This window comes from Marmota flaviventris, chromosome 10, assembly GCF_047511675.1.
Source record: "Marmota flaviventris isolate mMarFla1 chromosome 10, mMarFla1.hap1, whole genome shotgun sequence".
Classification (NCBI taxonomy): domain Eukaryota; kingdom Metazoa; phylum Chordata; class Mammalia; order Rodentia; family Sciuridae; genus Marmota; species Marmota flaviventris.
Window position 1 is genome coordinate 37,945,915 of NC_092507.1, and position 17,083 is coordinate 37,962,997.

The following is a 17,083-nucleotide window of genomic DNA, read 5'->3' on the forward strand; positions in this document are numbered from 1 at the left end:
GTTGGAAGAGAAGTCAGCACAGATGCAGATCTGAGCTCAGGTCTAATATGCCTGATTCTGGGTGGAATGACCTTGGGGGAGTTTTGGATTTCAGACAGGCAGGCTGGTGTTATTCATTCATTATTTGTTTTTCATTGATTTATTCAAGAGATATTTATCTAACACCGGCGTGCTGGGCCTTGCAATACATGCATAACATCACACATGGTGGCTCTGTGGGGGTGAACAAAACAGAGATGTCCTGCCTTGAGATGTCCTGCTTACAGTCCACGTACTACTGATATTTTGGGCTGGATGATTCTGCACTGTGGCGCTGTCCTATGCATTGTAGGGTATTTAGTGGCATCCTTGGACTCTCTCACTCATTAGCAGCACCTATCCCATGTGACAACCAAAAACTTCATGGGGGTGGTTGGACAGGGACTATGTAGAGTGGAGGTGTCGCAGGGGAAGCAGGAGAGGTGGGCAGGGACTTGACTGAGAGGGGCCTTGGCTTCCGAATCTGTAAAAGGGACAGTGGATGGGAAGGGAGAGGGACTTGACTGTCACAGGCTACATTAACCCCGGAGGTTGGCTATCTCAGCCCCCTCACACTATTTTGTCAGGGAAGAGCGACTTCCCTCCATCCCCCCCCCCCACACCTCAGTCCTTGAGGTGTTCCCACTTCCCTACTTGCCCAGATTACAGGTGTTTCCATCTGTCTATCCCAGACCTGCTTCTCACTTTAGAGAGACATGATCCTCTCCCTCCAGTTCCCCCTCCTCTTCCACTCCAAGCACCAGCAATTTCCCCACTGACATTTGACCACGGCTCTGGAAATTGGCTCTTGAAATCAGTCCTGGTTGCCCAGCTGGGCTGCAGCTCAGCAATTGTTAGGACTTTAATGCCGCTTGGCCTGAGAGAGGGTTCTCTTTCTCTGAGAGATGCTCAGCCCCTACTTGTGTATATATTTTTAGAAGCGTCAACTGATACTCAGTAAAAACAAGACCAAAGACCAAAGTAAATATTTGCACAGCACTATCTCGGAGCACCAGGGAAGGAAGAGGGAGGAGGGCCATAACACGCACAGGAACACTGATGGTCCTGGCGTCAGGCTCAGCTCTGTTTCTGGGTGGATGCACGGCCTGTGCGAGGTGAGTCTCTGGATCAGTTTTCCAATCTGTACAGGTGGAGGAGGGATTGCCTTGCTGATGGGCTGAAACCCTTGAGCTCCGATGTTCTGTGAGCCTCTAGGTCAGGAGTTCCTGCCTGGGACCCCTAGGGGCTTCCTGAACCCTCTGATGTTATAGGTAAAATTGTATATGTGCATGTGAATTTGCTAAGGTGAATATTCATAATGTTCTGCAGGTTTCAACATCCTTCAAAATGTTAAGAATCTCTGTGCCAGGTCTGTGGGTGGAGATGATTGCGTTTATCACCACTTCCCAGGAAATTGCCCCTCTTGTCATTTCTCAACCCATACCTTTCTTACATTCTGACTTTTCTGGGATTAGTGAGAATCTGGCGGTGCTGGAGAGTGAGATCAGGCTAGATTTGGAATGGCATGAACCAGAAGGAGAGCCTGTCCTAAGTGCATGTGCATTAGCTTAAGTAGAAAACCTTGAAGAGTCCAGGGACCCCAGTTTACTGTAGGAGTCAAAGAATAGCTCAACAAAGGTGATTGCTAGTGGGTAACTGTGAAACCCAGCTGGGGCCTGGCCATTCTGTGGCTGAGAATTGGGGGTCAGTCTTTGGGAAGCATCAAGCCCTGGAACAACAACTTAAGAGGACCACTAAGGTGTTTGGAGCAGGGGCAGGATATAAGATCCTGGATCTTTAAATGAAGCCCACTCCCCATTCCTGTGTCTTGATTCTTAATCAGGCCTGAATCTGCAGCCCTTTCGTGCACTTGTGGAATAAGCAGTAAGCAGTATCACAGGAGCCAAAAGACCCGTATTTGAGCGTCAGCTTTCACCAGCTGCTCTGTGACTTTGGGCAGGTCTCTGACTCCAGGCCTTCAAATTGTCCTCATGAACAATAAGGAGGAATTGGGCTTCCTTCCCACTTTGACCAAGGGGTGATCATTACTACATTATCGGCCACCTCCATGCATTTAATCCTCATTTTGGGATGTCCTTTTTCCATGTCAAGCAAAATGCAAATGATCCCATCCCTAGGAAAGGTATTATTTGGGGCTTAAATCCAATCTTTAGGGTCTTTCTGGCCCTAACATTTTATAATTTTCTTCCTTACTCTACCTTCTTTTTAACTGTTCAAGTTCAAGTCACAAAACTGAAAATTAGGGATGGAATTAATGTTCATGAACACTTAATATCTTCCAGACACTGTGCTAGTTTCATTTGCTACTCACAAACAAGGTAGATTTTATTATCCCCATGTTACAGATTATAAGACTGAGGTGCAGTCCATCCAACATCACTCAGCTAGCAAGTAGAGGGTGAGGACTTAAACTAGATCTGTCCAGCTATAAGGCCTGTAGCTTTTTAAAAGTTATTATTACTCTATAATTCCTTATTAACTCTTTAAAAAATGAATGTATTCATTGACCTGATACTTATTGAGTATCTGCTGGGTGAGCTACCACTGCCATTGGTGTGGATTTGGAGATAAGAGATCTGCCCCTGTCCTGGAGCAGCCCATAGAGAGGACATGTTAAAAAAAAAAAATCACAATTCAGGGCAATGACTACTATGGCAGAGGGAAGTAAGTAAGGGAAGCAGGAGCTCAGAAGGTGACATCTAATATTGGAAGGAACCCCAGAGGCTTAGAGAAGGCAACATCTGAGCTGAACTGAGAAAGCTAGTTGTGTGATTTTTTTTTTCTTTTGAGATGAGTCTTCATTAAACAATTCAGTCAACAAATAATTGAGAGTCTACTATATACCAGGCACTTTTCTAGTTGCTGGAACACAACTGCATGGGACAAGCTCTTCTGGCCTCATAAAGCTCACTTTACAGGGGAGTAGCAAACTGAAAAATGGAGTATAAGGTTGAAAACTGGAGGATTTGGAGGAAAAGTAGGACATGGCCAGGTAAAGAAGAGATGGTCGTAGTCTAGTTATTGTAATTTTCTTGTACCTAAGGCCTGTCTGACTACCAGACTGTCTCCTCCTCTCTGACAAATACTGATTAGAATTTACTTCATGTCAGGGTATAAAACATGCCTGTTCCATGCCTCCTCCTTCCTGCTCTATTTTAGTAACAATAAGACAACTGGCCAGATTATATAGCCCATGCTTTTATTTGTCCCTTGGGCAACAGGGATTTCTTATACCAGTTTTGTGTCACTTCATGATTCCCCTCCCTGGAACGGTGTCCCAGACCCTCTGCACCATTGTCTCTAGGTGCCTCCTACTATTCTTTAGACCTCAGCCTAACTGTCAATTCCACAAGGAAGCCTTTCCTGACCTTCTCACCAAGTCACGGCCCTCCCAGCATATCTTGGCATCCCTTCATAGACCCTCACATCATAACTTTGCATTATAATGTGTGTTTTTTGATAAATATTTGCCTCTCCTATAAGACTACCAAGTTTGGTGGTTGCAAACATGCCTGCTCTGTTCACAGTATTTCCCGGTACCTAGCAGAGTGTCTGGCATACTAAGTGTTCAATTAAACATGTGCCTGTGAAAAAATGAGTACTGCCAATGGTAGGCATTTGGAGAGAAATTTGGCCCCTTCCTCTTCCGGGGTCAGAATTACCTCAAGACTTCACTGAAGGGAAAAATGGTAGTAATAGTAAACTGAAAATAGGATTGTGAGAGAAAAAGAAATTCTATAGGGAACCAGGATGGGTATTAAAGTAAACATCACAAACTCCAAAAGGTAATGTGGACTTGCTCTTTCTATCTCCATCCTATGAAAGGAGGAAAAGTCCATCAGACCAAGGGCCCTGGAAAAGGGACTGTCTAATGAATAGAAGGAAGCCCTGAATACCATCATCTGATAGCCATTTCTAAGGAGGCTAGAGATGTGATTCTTTCTTGGTTGCAGGAGTAAAAAGATTTTGGGGAGGAAATGATGGCCTCTAGCCCATGCAGGTGAATCCTGGGGTAAAGGGGTCAGATTCCTTTGGCATTTAGTTACAGCTAAGGAAATAATACTAGGCCCCAGGGACAGAGCTCCTCTTTTTTTAAACATTTATTTATTTAGTTAGTTTTAGGTGGACACAATATCTTTATTTTATTTTTATATGGCACTGAAAATCGAACCCAGTGCCTCATGCCTGCTAGGTGAGCGCGCTACTACTTGAGCCACATCCCCAGCCCAAGAGCTCCTCTTGAACTATAGACTCTCAGAGCAATGCCCCACTATGCAGAGCAGGGAGCCCTGGGTCTGTGCCAGGAAGCGGCAAAGGGGAGCATGGCGTGGGGGCCACCAGACCTAGGATGTACCCCCTGCACCCATAATCTCCACTATCTCCACTGCTCTTTGTCTCTCTTCCCCAGCAGACTGCCTTGCACTCCTTGAGGGCAAGCCTGCCTCTTCCCCAGTCTGATACACCACCAGATAACACCTGTGGAAAGAACAAGTCAAGGACAAGTGGTCAGGCAAGTGATTCGCCCTGATCCTCTATTTCCTTGGGTATTGCCTAGTTACTGACAAGAGCACTGTGGAGACTGAATGACGTGGTGGGTGTGGAAGCATCCAGAATGGAGTTTAACAAGAAGCTCATGCTCAAAAATAGGTCATTTATCCACTTTTTTTTTTTTTGCCTTAAACTACCCCGCCCTTTCTGTACTTGATGGCATGCCTGTGATTACAGAATCATAAAATATGTGAGCAGAAGGTTCCAATAGTGATTATCTGTTTCATTTTATTTTCCTGCTTATTATGTTCCCTTCTCATGATACCCCCTTTTCCTCATATTGAACCCCCAAATCTCAGCTCTTGTGGCTCAGGAGGGGCTGATTCTTACCCACACTCTGGGAGCCACAGCAATTAGTCAAGTATAGCTTGTAGCCCCATGAAACTTAATTCTGGGCCTTGTGAAGCAGGGCACTGCCCTTGCTATAATTTACATCTTGAATATCCTACAAGGGTCCAGGTGTTAAAGGCTTGGTGCCCAGGGTGGCACTATTGGATGGTGGTGGAACCTTTAAGAGGTGGGGCCTGGTGAGAGGTCCTTAGGTCATTGGGGACATACCGTGGCCCCTTCCTCCTTCTCTCTTTTTGCTTCCTAGCCATGAAGTGAGAAAATTGGCTTCACAACACATTCCCTGCCATTGCAACCCAGCACCCCCACCAGAGGCCTAAAAGCAATAGGTCCACCTGACCATGGACTGGAACCTCTAAAACCATGAGCCAAAATAAACCTTTTTTCTTTATAAGTTGACCACTTCAGTTATTTGTTATAGTAAGAGAAAACTGAAAAACACAGCCCTTAATTCTGAAAGGATAAGATAACTACCAGGAGCTGCTGGCAGTCATATTCACGGGGGAGAGCTTTTAGCAGGATGGGGCCAACACTCAGAACACAGGTGAGGTGGTAAGCTTGGAGAGCTTGAGACCAACTCCTGATGGCACTATGTGAGTCCCTCCATCTAGCTATGCCTGTATGACCAGACCAGTTTTCCTTTGGACTTAGAATTTTATAACCTAATTAACTCCCCCTTTTTATTTAAGTCCATTTGAGTTGGGGTTTCTGTTACTTACAACCTCATTTCAGCTAATAGAAGAAATTGGAATTCATCTCATCAAACCTCCTGATTTTACAGACAGGAAATAGATTTGCAAATTTACGTGAACAGTTTTTTACACACACCAGCTTTCCAAATAAATCTACTGCCTCACTTCCTTTTATCTTTACTGCTGACCAGAACAGGGGCAGGTTGTCCTTCTGCCTGGATGGGGTCATAGAATATTGATTTTGGTCACAGAATGCCTAATCTTGCTCCAACAGAGCAAATTTTAAAATTCAAGTCCTCAGGAGCCAGTTTTGTTTTGCATTACAATGTTTTGATCCCCCAAGCGGAACTGCTGATGGCCCGTCCTTTTCCTTCCACACAGTGTAATCAGCAGCAATTAATTCTAATCACAAGAAGACAGCAAGAATGAACAGAGCATTAATTGGACAGAAGTAATCAGAATCTCCCTTAGCTCACAGTTGGTACTTGTATGCAGGAGGACGTGAGCAGGCACATGCATGTATACACACACACACAATCTACAGGCTGTCAAAGGTGTTTGATGTGGAAGGAAAGAGAACAAAGTCAGCATGGGGTAGTGGGTGGTGGTGGGGGAAGCAGGGACTTTGGAATCACAAAGATCCCACCACTAACCAGTTGCTTAAAACTAGCTTCCTCATTTGTAAAACGGGGACACACAGGCCTACTTCAAAGTGGTTTAGAATGTTAAATAAGAACACTGCATGTACAGGAACTACATGGCAGGAACTCTGTAAGTGCCATCTCTCTCTCCCTGCATATCAAAGCCTCTTGTAGCTGGTAGAGAATGGAGACCAAAGGTGATCTGAAATGTCTGATCCTTGAATGTTCTTGATTTAGCCCTACCAAATTGATGTTCTCTAGACTTTTCCCTTAATGTTGAACCACTGCCCTCCCCAATCTACCCCAACGCCACACACACACACACACACACACACACACAGGTGCTTCCTCCTCCTGCCTCTTTCTGCTCTGGAGTTGTAAATTCTGGGAGGGTGCCGAGTTTCCCTGAGCCCTTCTTAGCACCTGGTAAACAATGAGTGCTCTTGTTGAGGAAGTACTAATGGAGCCTGTGTCTTTGCTCACGTTCTCTCTCTACCTGCAGTATTCAGCATCTCCATCTTGCTCTCAGTCCCGGTCATCCTTTGAGGCTTAGACTAGAAGCTTTCACTTCCTCCACGAAATCTTTGAAAATTGTTCCTGAGAGATCTCTCCCCTACTCTGAACTCTGCCCTCTTCCGTGATGCCAGAAGCCTATTATCTTTTGTGATATGATCTGTGGGTGCTATTTCTTCTCCACCACTGAAGTTCCCTCACTCAGTGATTCAGCCTCCTTAAGCCATGATGGACACTGAGGGGCATCAGAATGTGCTGTGCCCTTGAGGTGCTGAGGTTCAGACTAGTGTTTGAGTACTGTGTTTTATCTATCTGTCAATGTCCTAGACCTTGGACCATGACGGGTGATTTTTAAATATTCGATGATGGCAGTGGGTTGCCTAGGAGAAGATATCTGGCTGGAACGTTGCTGGGACTAGTGAGGTTATGAGGCCAGTGAGCTTTTTGAGGTTGGGCGTGGGTGCCCTAGGCTTCCTGAGGGAAAGGAGTTGGTATTTCAGAGACAGGTGGGACATGGTGGGACATGTAGAATGCATTCAAACTCGACAACACTGAATAAGCTGTGACTTGGTCTGCAGGAGTATTTGGCTTTCGCTCTAGTCTGGGGTCAGGCCTGCCTTTGTCATCAGATTTCACAGGATGTTGAGCAGGTCACTCACTCTCTGGATAGCCATTTAGCCATCCCTATTTTATTCAGCCACCAATTACGAACATTTATTGTGTTCCTGGCACTGTGCCTAACCCTGGAGATACAGAGGTAACTCAGATATGAGTGGCAACTTTGGAGGGCTTGTGGTCTAGTAGGCATTATGAAATAGACCATCAAAGACCATGTAACATCTCTGCATTGGTGGTTTGGATTCCGTATTGCTTTCTGGATAAGTTCCTAAGCTCCTTTTCCTGATGTCAAATCCTCTTATGATCTGGCTCCTCCCAATTATAGCATCAGTTACCAACTTTTGTACTGAGCCTTTGGAACTTGTGGTCACACTTTCTGACTGTGCTTCCACTGATGGTGTTTGAAAATGTCCTATGGGCCAATTAACCAGCAAGATGGTTGTGTTATGTGTCAACTTGACTGGGCCATGGGGTGCCCAGAATACTTGGCCAAATATCATTCTGAGTGTTATGTGTAAGGGTATTTCTGGATGGGATGAACATTTGAATGGACAGACTGAGTAAACCATGTCACCCTTCCTAATGTGAATAGGCTTCACCCAATGGATGGAAGACCTGCCTGATTCCTATTTAACTGCTGGAGAAAGGACATTGGACTTTCCTGGATTTTGCACTAGAACTGGACCAGTGGCTCTTCCTGGGTCTCAAGTCCTCTTTCAGACTGGAACTCCCACCATTAGCTCTCCTCATTCTCAGGCCTTTAGACCCAGTCTCTCCTGGGACTCCAGCTTGTTGACTACATATCTTGGGACTTCTTAACCTCCATAATTGGAGTGTGTGTGTGTGTGTGTGTACATAAACATAGAATCAATAGGAGATGCAGACTTCTAGATCTATGTCTGCTAGTGGTTCTGTTTCTCTGGAGACCCCTGACTGAAGCCACCAGATTGCAGGCTGTGAGCCTGACTTCCTGAAGAATGTTGCTTTCGGTGGTGATGGAGACATCAAGCCTCCTCAACAACACCCAACCTTCCTTTTCTTTGCATCTTGGTTCTGCCCTTCCTTGTGGTTTTCTCCTTGGGGAAGAAGTATTCTACAATATAGGAAAAAGGGGTTTTGAGGAATTCCACTGCATGGAGCTAATGGGACCCTGAGAGATCACAGGCCTTGTATTCTGGAGCAGTGAGGTGCTTGTCCGTGGCTCCAGGCTTTGCAAACACTTGTGCAATGCTGTCCTCTTCCTTCTAACTTTGCTTCTCCTCTTGGTGAATGCTTAATCAGATTGAGTTCAACATCCAGCCCATTTGAAAAGTCTTCCTAGACTCCTGAAGGTTGAATTGGCTCTGTTCTCTGGTCTTCACAGAATTCTGTGCATATCTTTTCCTTAGCATTGATTTGCCACCTCTGAGCTAGATAAAAAGGCAGGCTCAGTATGTAGGGTACCAGTTGTCTATCATTCACAGTGGGATGATTGTAAAGATAGCAAGTTGGAGAAAATCATGTTCATCAAAGTCTTCATCAATATGTACTTGGGAGGAAATTTGGGACTCAGATGACAACCTTTGCTCAAAACATCTAGCCCAAAGTGGTTGTACTGGGATTTGAATCCAAGACTGACTTCAAAAGCAAGGATCCTGTTGGTTATTCACTCAATAAAGTATGTTAAATGATAATATGTGCCAGGAGCCATGCTAGGCACCAGGGTGCAAAAGTTCAAGTGTGCCTGTCCAGGGTTACTTCCTGCAGTGGCAGAGGAGGAGGGCCAAATTCCTCATGCTAGGTCTCTGGGGCTGTCCCATGGATGACCTCACCACCAGGAATCTCCACAACCAGTCTCTCCTTCCCTCCTCCTCCTCCCTCCCTCTCTCTCTCTCTCTCTCTGGAAAGACACTTCCTCAGAACAACCCCTTTTCCTGCCCCTAAATTTCTGCCTGTGCCCACTGCGGAAAAAGCCAAGACTGCTGCCAAGTTCATTAATAATTTTGGCTTTCTGGAGGAAGGAGTTGGATTGCTTTGCTCTTCAAATATCAAAACATCCAATTAACACAGCTAATTAGCATCACTAGCAGCAGTCAAAAGAATAGCAATTTAGATGCAGGATTTCAAAGGTTTCCTAGTTGTGGGCCAAGGCAACCCATCTCTTGCTAATGACAAGAGTTCCTCACTTAGGCAATTCTATAGCAGCCATCAATTAACCACTGGGCAGAGACTGGCCTCATCCCTGAGTCATTTATCTAATCAGAACTGGGGACAGAGAAGAAGAAACAGAAAGGAGAGGGAGAGAGGACAAGAGGAAGAGGGAGAGACGATAGAGATGACGTGGGAGAATCAGAGTGGGAGAGGGAAAGAGAATTAGGAAAAGAAAAACAGGGAGAGAAAGGCAGAGAGAATATTTCCAAGATAAAGAAATTCTCAGAGACAGAATGAGGAGCACAAAAGGTGATTCACAGATAAGCAGACAGGTAGATCAGCAGATAGGTGCCCAGAAAAATAAATTTCTTGAAACACACAGAAAAGGAATGGCGAAGAGCTTCTAGTCACCAGCAGCTCCAGGAAATGAGCTGATCACTGGGAAGCTTTAGTGTCCTGATCTGTAGAACTGGGCTTAGCTGTGAGAGTTCAAATTAAAAACTGGCGAAGCTTGGCTGCTGCCATGAGATGTAAGAGAGAGAGTGGCCAGGAGACCACATTCAGGGCTGTCCTCTTACCTTTGGGCCCTGAACATTGCAGTTCCCAAGAGCCTTTCTTTCTCTTTAGAAGGTGGGTATGCAGCCAGACCCCTTTTTTTGTGCACAGTCACTGAACATCCAATGAACTCAGTAAGGCCCAGGATCCCACACTCAAGAAGGGTGGAGAAAGGTCCCAGCTGAGCGCCTTTGCTCCCCTCCCTCACGCTGCCGCAAGCTGCCTCGCGATCGCTCCTCTAGTTACTGCAACAGCCTCTGGTCTCTCCCTGCTGCTACCCAACCCATTCTTATCACCGTTGCCAGAGTGATATTCCTGTGATGCCGATCTGACTACATCCTTTCCTGACTTAAACCTCTTTAATGATTCGCACTTTCTCTGGATGGAGTCCAAACCCATTAAATAGGGCATTCAGGACCTCCCTCTGGGCTCGGGCTCCCCTGCCTTCTCCTGACCCCTCTCTCCCTCTCCCCACTCAGGATCCAATCAATCTGGGTGACGCACTGGCTTCACCTCTGGGCTCCTCTGCATCCTGTCTGGCACTTGCAATGTCCCAGAGACCCCTGTCCATGCTGCGTGCCCTGCTCTGTCTGTGCTCTGGTCCCCACATTTTCCCAGCATGGTGACTCATTCCTCTTACTGCCCCGTCTTCTCCAGCATGTGCAAAAGAGTCACTCAAACGGCTTCCGGGGACAGGTACGTGATGTAAATATGTGCAGTGACAGATACGGAAACAACAGGGGGGTAGTGATAAGTTGGACAGTAAATGCTCCCCTCAAAGAATCTCAAACTGAAAATTCAACCAACCAACCAACAAACCAACCAACCAACCAACCAACTCACCAGCCCGCAAACATGTTCCTGGCCAACACCACATCTGCAGGAAGGAGGCAGCGTGGCTGCCAGCGGTGCCCTGCTCTGTGACCTAGACTCCTAGTTTGACCTACAGGGTTCTCTGGGCTCAGACTCTATCTTCTTGTGCTGGCCTTTCATAGCTGGTCCCCTGTTCAGGGACATTTTCACAGTCTCTGTGACTCCTTTCCTTTGGGCCTTGCAGGGGTGTAACCTGTGGGTAAATAGCTGCAAAGAATACTAACATTTACAGTGACCAAGCCAGTCCTGTCCTACACCTGGCCCTGGGCAAGATGTTATTAATCAGCATTTTAATGAAGCCTAATTACAACAGATGATGCCTCCCTCCAGGTAAGGCTATGGTCACAGATGGGCCTCAGGGCCTGCTCTGCTGTGCACTGGAGGGTTAAACTCTGGAGGGACTGACCGCCCTCCCCACCGCCAACAGGAACCCTCAGGACAGGAGGGGAGCTGGGCATCCTGGAGGGTGGTTACAGCAAACTTCACCATCTCTTCCCAGGTCCCCTGCTGCTTTCTGTGCCTTTCACATAGGACCGGGCCTCCTGTTCCCCTGATCCACCTCTGCATCAGGCCTTGTGAGGCACTGGCGTCCCGAAATAAAGAGTGTTTAGCTTCTCAACTTCTGTATTTCCCATTACCCCTAATTTTACTCCTCTTTTCTCCTCACAGTGCTCAAGCATCCAGGGCCCTTCCCAAGCCCACCTTCCTGGAGTTTAGTGGTTAAGAGGGAAGGCACTGGACTTCAACAGCTCCAGGGGGAATTCTGGCCTCTTGTCTATGAGCTGTGCAACCTTAGGAAAGTTACTTCATCTCTCTGAATTCCTGTTCTCTTCATTTGGTTGTTTTGAGATTAAATTGGGGAAAATATCTAGAATAGTGCTCGCCACAACAGGGTGTTCATCCTTAATTTTGCAGATTCATTGAGAAGTCAGTAGATGGGAGAAGTTCTTGGCCCTTGCTGGTGGCTTCTTTCTTGATTGGGGAATAAAGTATGGACTTCGCAAAGCTTCCAGAATCATACCAAGGGAAGTACCCACTGGTCTCTGGTAAACTAGCTCCTCCTGTGGATGCAATCCACACCTTTTAATATGCTAATTTCCTCATGCTACTCTCTTGCCCAAGAACCTTCTCTAGCTCCATATTGTCTATAAGCTAGAAACCAAGAAGTAGCACTGCATGCAATGCTTTGGCCCCAAAGAAATTTTCCAACTTCAGTCCCTAACTATCCCTTGCCACTTTAGACAGGCCAATTTCTTAACATGCCTGCTTCTATTCATGAGCTTCTATTCATGATGTTCTCTTCAGCATGCTTTTCCCTTGCTGTAGGCTGTAGGTTCCCTTGCTGGGCTGAGAAGGTAGATGTGTCTTGTTCTGTATTTAATCTCAACATTGATAGGGCTTCATACAATGGAACCCTCAATATGTGATTACCAAACTGGACTAGATGCCGCCACTTGAAATTCTTTCTTTAAACTCTTTTTGGTGTTCTGATGGGGTCAAATTCAGGTTCTGAAGACAGAGGACCTGGGGGCAAACTCAGGCTATCCCACTGTGGTGGTGAATTTTTTGCATCAACTTGCTCTGGACTGTGGGGCACATATACGTGGTCAAACGTTATTCGGGATGTTTCTGTGAGGGTGTTTTGGATTAGACTAACATTTTCACCAGAGGACTTTGAGTAAAGCAGAGTGCCTTCCATAATGTGGTGGGCCTCATTCAACAGTTGAAGGTCTAAACAGAACAAAAGACTGACCTCCTCTAAGCAAGAGGGAAACGAGCCCCAGGTGGCCTTGGGGCTTGAACGTCAACATTGGTGCTTCCCTGGTCTCCAGCTGCTGGCTCACCCTTGCTAGTCTCTAGAAGAACATGAGGCAATTCTTTAAAAGATCTCTCTCTCTCTCTCTCTCTCTCTCTCTCTCTCACCCCCACACACACATTCTCCTTATCTATCAATCATCTATCTGTTTATCCATCCGTCCTATTGGAAACAGAATCTACTGGTTCTATTTCTCTGCAGGGCTCTGGCTAATAGAGCCACTTTCTGGCTGTGCAGCTCTATCTGATTCTTTGACCTTGCTGAGCCTTTGTTTTCTAAACTTTAAAATGGGAATGATTGTTCCTCCATCACAAAGTTATTGTGACAATCGCCTGTGACCTTGCCAACATATGTGAAAACACCTGTGCAATGTGTGTTCCATCACCTTGGGAAATATTAAGACCCATCCTCTCCAGGAGGTCACCCCCACCTGGGTCCCAGAGATTCTGGGCCCACATTGAACCCCTGACTCTCTTTTCTTTTGATGCCCAGCCCTGCATGGGCCTGGTGGGGAGGGGAATGGGCTGGTGGGGAGGGGAATGGGCCTGGTGGGGAGGGGAATGGGCCCTGTAGAGATGTCGGGTCCAGATGAGCTGGGGGCAGCGCTCAGGCTAGAGCAGAGGCTGCTGTGAAGGTTTCAGACACAGGCTGTAGCTGATGGGGTCTGGAATTTAAATGGATTCTATTGTTTTTGTCTCAACGAGGTAATAGAAAGTCCCAGGCTAGTATCTCCTGGATGCAGAGGTGCAACACTGGCTCTCTGTTCTCTGCCACCACCTGAGCATGAGAGGAAGGAGGCACACCTGGGGCTAAAGGAAATGGCCCTTCAGAGGCGACAGGTCAGCTGGAAGGGAGGGGCTGGAACCCTCAGAGCACTAAGCCAGTGCTGGACTCAGAAAATGATGTTTGTTTGCCCATTGAAGGAAAGAGTGAGGGGCTTCCTTCAGCCAGCAGTTTGGGCCTTGGAGGGCTATGCAAGGTTGAAAGATCAGTCCCTTGGAACAGCAGTAACTCACCCAAGGCCCCAGGCTGGGACTCTCCAACAAGCTTCCCTCCCTGGGCCTGGCCACAGACAGTGCTGAAGTCCTCACAGGCCCAGATGGAAGGCTCTGCTGGGAAGACTCATCTGGCCTCTCAAGTTCTACTGGGTCTTGCAGTTACTGTCTTTCTCCAGCTGCTAAAACTCCTGCCAATCTGATCATATTATTCCTCACTCAAAATGACTAGCCTTGGTGGGTGCAAAAACAAGGACCCCACCCCTCTGGCCGCCTCATCTCGGCAGTCCCTGCCCTAAAGATTTAATCCATTTTAAACAACATTGACTTTTCCTTCTCTTTCTGTCCTGAGTCCACAGGAGGTGGGTATGACTGATCTGGGATCAACTCAGCTGGAAGGGGGCTCTGGGCTGGCTGGGCTCCAGTTTTGGGTTGGGATTCCGGTCTGCCTTCCAGGTGTTCCGGGGGACTGCAGTGGCAGAAACTCCCAAGGCAGGCTCTCCTCCTGTTAGATCATGCAGGTACTCAGCGGCCAACTAAACTGTACAAGTTCACTGAAGACGTCTGTGTGAGCCAGCTCTGTTAGCATCCTGTTGGCCAAAGCGTTACCTCCACATGCCCAACATCAGTGAGGCAGGTGGAATGACCCCCATCCACAGCCCTTCCCGCACTCAAAGCTCCAGAGGCATCCAGCTTCTAATCACAGCCGGTTGTGCCATGCCTCTGGGCTCTGGCCTAGGTCCTAGGTCCATTTCTTTTGTGAAATTTTGGCTCAAGGCTTCCTGTCTATGAAACCATCCCTGCCTCTCAGGTAGAGTCACGCACCTTCTTCCTCATGTGCCTCTGTACCTCCTGTGTCCCTGCAGGACACTGCTACTTATAGGAATGTTTGCATGTCGACTTCACAAGACTGCACTCTGCGCATACAGGGGCCTAACCTGACCTACCTAGACAGGGGCCTGGCACAGAAGGAGAGTTTGGAAATCCCTGCTAAACAAAAGAGTGAATAATTGACTAAATTAATGACCAGTATCAAGGTCCTCTTGATTTCTAGGTGTTCACTGGCATATCTACCTGGACCCCATGGGTCTCTTTTCTATTCTGTGATGCTCCAACCCCTGTTTCTAGGTCACAATAGATTTAAGACACTAACTATGGCCAAAGGCCCTTGATGGAACATTTATACTTGTGGTTGCAACTTGAATGCGTAGAATGTCTGATCAGGAAGGGACATTATGGTCTCACTAGTTCACCTGCCCCCTTGAAGGAAGAAGCAATCATAGTCATCATTAATCCCCAGTGCCTAGCTCAGGGCTGGGGAGAGAGTGGGTGCTTGGTAAATACTGTTGTGTGTTTTTCACCCTAACACTTTTACTGATAAGAAGATGAAAGCCCAGAGAGCGCAAACGAAGCTGCTGAGTCACATAGCATGTTTCTCATAGATTGGATTCCAGCCTGGCTTCCCTGACTTCTAGCTGACCAGAATCTCATGGGTGTTTTCTGAGCCCTTATTTCTTGACATAGTCCTAAGGTTCCATGAGGTAGATTTTAAATACTGATTCCAAATTTATCTTTGATCATTGGTGGGTCCAATATGGATGAATTAATGTTGTTTTAAAGCGATGAAGGGAAAAGCAGGAGAGTGACCTTGGACTAGTGCCCTCGTGACCTTGAGCATCCTCCTCCTTCCCCACCCCCTTTAGAATGCAGATCTTTCTGTGGTAATAAAGACTCATGCTAACTATGCCATTTACTAGAACGTCTGAATCGCAGTGGCTGATGGCTCACAATGATATATTTGAATGGCACGCTGGAGCTGGCCTGCAGCAGCAGCCACCACCTTTGCTGATCCTTCGCCCTTACAAAGACTCCCAGGCTAGAAGCCCTGCCATCCTGGTATTTTAGTATTCACAGTGCCACTGCTCACTGTGGAACAGCCACTGACCATAAAGTTTGACATTTTGAAGATTAAAATGCTTTGAATTAGTCATGCACATGTGAAGTCATTGTTCTTTCTTGTCCTGCTCCGGAATCTAAAAATGACTTTCAGTAACTTTCCCTCAACAATTACCTTCCGGAGAAGCTCAAGCCAAGTCAGAGCCTCTCCGTCACTTGGAAGAAAACCAAGGCAGAGCAGAGGCAGGGCGAGCTGGGGCTTTGGAGAGGGGTCTGTTCTACCACAGCTGGGTGGTCTTCCATGGGCGTCCCCAGGAGCAGCGAGGCTGGAGGGCTGGGGATGGATGGAGTCAGGAGGCCAAGTCCCATAGGTGGTCTGGATGGAAACCCAGGAGGCAGAGCAGGTAGGCTCATGGGGCTCTGAGTTCAGTCCACACAGATCTGACCCCAGGTGAGTGAATATCATGGGCTAACGCTTCCCCACTTGCAAAGAAAGAAATGGTCACTACTTCACAAGGCAACTATGAGAATTAAATAAGCTAATGAAGTGCTTGGCAGTGACTGCCACATGGAAGGCAAACAGTAAACATTTTTCTTTTCTCAAGAGCTTTCTGGCTTTCCAAGACTCTGACGTCTTCCTCCTCTTCCTCATGCAGGGCATTCCCAGAATCCCAGAGACAAACTGTTATTAAAAGTCTCTGCCAAAGGGGCGTGAGCTTGGGACTTCATAGTCTGCCCTCAGTTCAGGCAATAGGAGTGGGCCACAGTGGCAATTTTGTTATGAGAGAGTTCAAGAGAAGAACCCCCTTTGCTTGAAAACTGGTCTTCCTGCTGTCTCCCAAGTAGTGTGGGCAGTTCTACCCCCAGACAACCAGAGGGCTCCCAACTACCTACTCAGCAGATTCATGACTTAGTGGAACTTCAGAAAGCAATCACAGAGCTTCAATCTGTAATAATAGCTATCCGCCATTTGGGGGAACCCACCCAGGTGTGAAGTGCTTATTCAATTCACCTTGTCCTCACAGGAACCCTGGGAAATCTGAGCCATCACCTCTGTTCAGCAGACAGGAGTCTAGAGTCCAGAGTCACACAGGGTTTGGAATGGAAACCAGACTTGTCTGATTTCAGAACCTGGGGGCTCCTATCCACTGACCCACACCTGCTCAGATCCCTACCTCCCTGGCCCTGGCCCGAGCCTGTGTCCCTTGGTTGTCCTGACTTCCTCTGCAGCTCAGTTGAGAGACACGATAGTCTCTGAGGACAGTGGGGGGTGCTCTGTTTCTAGAGTCCAGCCAGACCTTAAACAGCTGCAAGCTTGGACTGTGTTTTGGGACTGTGCCCTTGGCTCTCATCAAGGGACACTATGAGAGGCAGCCACATGACACTTGTGCTGGCATCTGCTAGAGGAACGTTCACCAG

At 47.1% G+C, this 17,083-nt stretch overlaps 1 protein-coding gene and 1 long non-coding RNA gene across 3 annotated transcripts in view; one reads left to right on the forward strand and one right to left on the reverse strand.

Moving 5' to 3' along the window:
- The window catches only part of Agbl4 (AGBL carboxypeptidase 4), a 1,244,450-nt gene that overhangs the window by 14,701 nt on the left and 1,212,666 nt on the right, over window positions 1-17,083 (reverse strand). The window lies entirely within an intron of this gene.
- On the forward strand, window positions 1,028-5,334 carry LOC139707450 (uncharacterized). Of its 2 annotated transcripts, none has more exons than XR_011709018.1 (3): window positions 1,028-1,133; window positions 4,448-4,549; window positions 5,183-5,334. It is a non-coding gene; the product is annotated as an uncharacterized lncRNA (long non-coding RNA). The 2 variants fall into 2 exon arrangements; XR_011709019.1 differs by having other exon boundaries at window positions 4,451-4,549.